The 6,000-nt window shown below is 29.2% G+C and overlaps 1 protein-coding gene across 4 annotated transcripts in view; it reads left to right on the plus strand.

The window, feature by feature from the left end:
• The first annotated feature begins 5,631 nt into the window (after positions 1-5,631).
• LOC116022684 overlaps positions 5,632-6,000 on the plus strand; it is a 6,835-nt gene continuing 6,466 nt past the window's right edge. The window contains exon 1 of one of the 4 annotated variants that reach the window (XM_031263503.1): positions 5,632-5,746. The gene's annotated coding sequence lies outside the window, so the exon portion shown is untranslated. Of the gene's footprint in view, positions 5,849-6,000 lie in introns of all 4 variants that reach the window. The other 3 variants (XM_031263501.1, XM_031263502.1, XM_031263500.1) reach the window with 3 other exon arrangements.

A 6,000-nucleotide genomic window follows, 5' to 3' on the forward strand; every position in this document is an offset into this window, starting at 1 on the left:
TGCAACACACCATCTACTTGAAATTCTATAGGTATGATTGTCAAAATATTATCATGCTAATTCTATTATTTGTATTTGTACTCATAATGATTACAGTTTTTTTTTTTAAATCAATGATGGTATATACATATTAATTAGTATAACTTCAATATCGTTATGTCAATATATCTATTGTATAATATGTCAATCTATACTTGTATTCTTGTAAGTAATGTTGTGGTTCTCATTATATTCCTCTATAATCTACACATTTTAGTTACTCCTAACTCCCTAATTTATGATTTTTGAATTTATGTTGTGGTTCACATTATATTATTTTATAACATGAACATATTTCCCATGGCACAAGAATATTAGTCATGACAAATGCAGTAAAGTTAATTGATATTAACACACAAACTGTGGGCTGGAGTTGTACAGTTCATGTCATTAAGAAAAACGAACCAAAAATGCTATTGGAACGTGTGAGAAAAAATATATGCTCATCGTCCTTAAGGATGAAACTGTAAGTAAATAGTAAAAACTTCTCCCTTTTATTTATTTATTATTATTATTTTTTTTTATTATTATTTTTATCATTATTAGTATTATTATTATTATGAAGATGCTCTCATTCACCACCAACATTATTGTAAATGCTATATCTAGATGCAAGGAACTCGGGTTCAATCAATAGTACAGTGTTTGATAATAACATTGGAATGTATGATATCACTTTACAAACCAACAAATAGTACATCATCTCAAATGTCATTGTCAAACCTGCCCGAACGAATTATAAAGTACTTGATAACAAATACAATTACACGTGAATTTTAAATGGTCGGACCGGTGTCCAAACAAGTGACAATGATAACACATCATTTGCTCCCATGTAAGTGGTTTATTTGTTTCTACTTACTTTAGTTGTAATTTAGTTATTTACAATTTCATTATGTTTTATTAAAATATATAAGCATCGAGACTATTTCTTTGATTTTATTAATTTAGTGTTTTTTGTCTCTCTCATTATTATATGACTACTCTAACCAATTAAGAAATATTAATTTAAAAATACGCATTGGGCATTGGTTTAATCGCGCAACGCTCGTGTGATAACTAGTTTTTGAATTTCGACAATTTGTTTTATTGGTTCGGTGGTGAATCAGTGACGTAATATATATTTTCAGGAATATAATTAAGATTTTTAATAATATTATGCACACAGCACAGGTAAAGATTTGGTGGTCATAAAATCATAATAGAATAAAAGAAAAAAAACAAAAAAACAAAAGAAAAGAAAAAGAAATTACAAGCTGGAATGGGTTGGAATGCTGGATTCTGAAACGACTTGTATCTGTCGGCGGACACGTCCAAAGACCAAAATAATGTACACACCCCACGCGCTTTTCCACACACTGCTTTCACTCTCCATATTTTCGATTTAATTTTATTTTATTTTGTTTGATGCACTATCTACATCAATGCATAATACTTGGTTCTTGGAATAGTAATTGTCCACATGAAGGAGTGATAAAGAAGAGAGAGAAGGGGAGAGCTCCTCCTGCAAATGCTTGGGTTATTTCAGAAAGTGGGGTCCACAACATTAATTATTTAGCCACGTGAACTGTGCGTGAGAAGCACAAGAAGCGCCTAGCGGGCGCGTGCCGCTGGGCGCGCCTAACAAACAGATTTTATTTATTTTTTAATAAATCAAATTTGTTTTTTTTTCTTCTTCTACTCTCATCTTCTCTTTCCTAATCACACTTATAAAAACTCCTTAAAAACCGCGAAAAAACTCCATTGATAAGAGCATCCTTATCAGTGGGGATATTTCGCGGTTATTGAGGAGTTTTGTAAGTGTGATTAGGATAGAGAAAATGGGGAGGGATGAATAAAAAAACAAAACAAAACAAAACTGAAATTATAAAAAAAAAAATAATAAGATTATGCTGAGCGCGCCTGACGCACCCGCTGGGCGCCTTTAGTTCAATCCACGCAGCTTGGCGCGCAGATTTTGGATTTCCGTGTGCAGACTTTACTATTGCAATAACTCCTCATTTACAGAAGAACCAAAACACACACTCTCTCCTTTTCTCTCACCTCTAAGTCATTGTTTACTGTACCAAAAACCCCATATAAATTGATAGGGTTGCTCTAAGGATGCTCTGGATATTTCGCGGTAATTAAAGAGTTTTCGTAAGTGTGATTAGGAAAGAGAAAATGAGATGAGAGGGAAAAAAATAAACAAATATAATTTAAAAAAAAAAAAACAAAGTTACTGTAAGGCGCGTGTGCACTACACGCGCCCGCTGGGCGCATTTGTGCGGTTGAAATTGGTAAAAGGTGGATCCCATTTTCTGAAAAAACCCAAAAATTTGCATAAGCTCCCCACTCCATCTCTCTCTTCCTTTCTCTCTTGACATAAATCAGCCATTATGCATCAATGTGGATGCTCTAATTTGTAAATAATACTCCGTACTTCTTAATTCAAACATGAAACCTTCCTTAATTGTGTACACACATATATACATTTAAATTGAAACTTAGTAGTAATTTATTATTCTAACAAATACAAGGGTAGTTGTTTGAGTGTGCCACATTAAATAAGTTAGAAATTTTTTTTTTCTTGTTGAATTTTTCTCTAATTATTAATGTGACTTTCATTTATTGGATACTCATAGATTAGCTTACATCATTACTATTTAAAAATGAGTTAATAATTAAATATTGAAAAATTCAATTAAATAATATCATGTTAGAAGAGAAAAACTAACAACTTATACTATGTGTATCATGGTCTACACTCTACATTGCAATTTGAATCACTGGTAAATATTCATTTTTAATATACCGAAAGTTAATTATTATTGTATTGAATATTATTTTTAGATAGTATACCAAATAATGAATATTTAGTACACTAAAAATGAACATTCAATATAATAAAAATAAACATTTAGTATATTAAAAACAAACCCTATGTTAGTGGTTCACAGTATAATGATTGAAAATTGACACAAATTATATCGTGGACTATGGCCCACCACTCCACTATGCATGTTGAACTCTAATAAAACCTATGTCATTTTATATTAAGTCGTCCTCATGTTTAATAATATCCATTCTATATGTTTATAATCCTAAACCTTAATGTACACAAACATTAAACTACAAGTACAACATATTTTATTTCATTAATCATGTAATAAATTAGTATGTTCATAATGTTTAATTTATTCTATATGTTTATAAAAAAAACAAAGTTGAATTAGCATAAACATTATACTACATGTGCATATTGTTTAATAACGTTGATAATGTACTATGTTCATAATATTTATTCTATAGCTAGGATCATAAATCTAAACTTTAATTGATATATAAACACTAAACTACAAGTACATCATAATTATTTTCATTCATCATGTAGTATGTTTATAATGTTTCTTCTATATATTCTCATAAAATAAAGCTTAATTTACATAAACATTATATTACATACTGCATACATAATATTTATTTTATGCTTGCTATGTGATTCTATGAATATTTGATTTGTGTGATATACGGAAAAGCTTTGTGATGAAGAGTGCAAATGTCTTGAAGGTCAGATCAAGACGTTTTTTTTTTTTTTGGATGTGTTGCTAATTATACTGAGAAGTTTTGCGAAGAGTTCGAATGGAAGTTTAAAACGGCAGTGTTTTAGACAAAGTTTTATAATATATATAAATATTTAAAAGAATAAAAAGAGGTATGTAACATTATTTTATAAGTTATTGGCGATGCATTTCTTCAAGTAAGAATTTCATAGTGATAGAGATAACATTGCTCAAGCAAGTATTGCATTTTTAAAAATCAAATGAGATTTTAATACCTATGCTACTAGAGTTATATAATATAATCCATATAGAATAAAATATCTCTTTAGAATTTTAGCACAAATTTTCCTGATATATACGACACTGACATGTCATAAAGTGACAACTACCGCACCAACATGAATATTTTTAGTATGCAAACATTAAATTAAATAAAAAGGTATTTTAAAAAGTTTCGAACCAAACACGCAACTACTATTCAATAACTAACCATTTTTGCATAATAACTTGTAAACTACACATAAAAGGTAAATTATATTAAGAAGACCTTATTCAATGAGATTGACTAAAAGACTGTTAACAAAAATTAAACTTGTGACATTTTGGTACGATAATCATGCTTTACCTATTGGGTTCGACAAATAAAAAGAAATGTTGTCAAGTACTATGATTTTTTGTTTTTAAATAGAGTTAATTCCAGAAATGGTCTTTCGACTATTGACTTTTACTAATTTTTGTCATCGACTTTTAATTGTACCAAAGTTGGTCCCTTAACTATTGATTTTGTACCAATTTTGGCCCTCGACTTTTAATTTTTCCAAAGTTGGTCCCTTAACTATTGATTTTGTAACAATTTTGGTCCTTCTGTTAAATCAATGTTAAATAGGTGTTAAAATTGAGGGCAAAAATGTCAAATCAAATATTTTAACCTTTATTATTCACTTTGTTTCCCCTCCTAGTGGTGCCCTTTTCTACCATTTTTGCTATCAAATAATAAAAAAAAACACATAATACAACAATAAAATATACAATAACATTCCACATCTAGTTAGAGAATTTACAAAAAAAAAAAAAAATTATTACAGAGTATATATATTACATTGCAGTAAACAAAAACAAAAACAAAAAAAATACAGAAAAAAAATTTAATTACTTGGAAAAATTTAACATAAAATGTAAAAAAATAAATATATTGACTCACATTGTTCCCTATATAATCTTGCGATGGAGGAGGGGAAACAAAGTGAAGAAGAAATGTTAAAATATTTGGTTTGACATTTTTGCCATCAATTTTAACACCTATTTAACATTGATTTAACAGAAGGACCAAAATTGATACAAAATCAATAGTTAAGGGACCAACTTTGGCAAAATTAAAAGTCGAGGACCAAAATTGGTACAAAATCAATAGTTAAGGGACCAACTTTGGTAAAATTAAAAGTCAAGGACCAAAATTGGTACAAAATCAATAGTTAAGGGACCAACTTTGGTAAAATTAAAAGTTGATGACAAAAATTGGTAAAAGTCAATAGTCGAATGACCATTTCTCGAATTAACTCTTTTAAATATTATGGCATTTATTAAAGGAAAAAAAAAAGAAGAAAATGAGTCAAGTGTATGAATGAGATGACATGAGTTCAAATTATAAGAATACAAATAAAATTAACTTCAACATATAGTCCTAGTTTTTTTTTTTGAAAGACAATATATAGTCCTAGTTGATTGATTGAAAAAAAATTATAGAATTTAAAGAACAATAACAAAAACTACTCGAACAAATTTGCCAATACATTAACTATGATGACCGGCTCTTAGTCTGGCCCTCAAACCTGGACCCTGCCCCTTCAAATTGTATTCTTTCATTCTTACCTACTTAGCTTTAATAAGAATATATGCTTTTATTTGTCAAAAAAAAAAAAAAAATTCATAATAATGCTTATGTCACTTGTTGGCTCATTGCGTTGTTGTTTTTTTGGGTGGGGTGGGGGGAATAAATTAGAGTAAATCAAAAATGATAAAATCTAAAATGTGTTTTTTGAAATAATTAAAGAAACCATAATTTGCCCTTAATTAAAGATTTGCACATCCAGAGAACTGAAAAGGACATGATGAACGCACTCACAGCCTCAGAAAGGAGACAATACCATCTCATATTTCACTAAAAAGTAACTCTCCTGAAACTATACCTTCCTTTTGTAAGTATTTTCAGTACCAAGTATGTTTCTTTCTCTGTTTTTGAGTTCAATGTTCCATTTTTCCCACGTTTGGTGAGTGTACATTTGCAATAATTTCTTGCTGCATTGTGATGTGCTTTGTTAATCGCAACATCTTGCCGGTTTCTGAATCTCTACTCTGTTGTTTTTTTCAGTTTCTTGTTTTCTTTACTGCTAAAACTCAGTTTTTTTTTTTTTTTTTTTTG

The sequence above is a fragment of the Ipomoea triloba genome, chromosome 6 (genome assembly GCF_003576645.1).
Source record: "Ipomoea triloba cultivar NCNSP0323 chromosome 6, ASM357664v1".
Classification (NCBI taxonomy): Eukaryota; Viridiplantae; Streptophyta; class Magnoliopsida; order Solanales; family Convolvulaceae; genus Ipomoea; species Ipomoea triloba.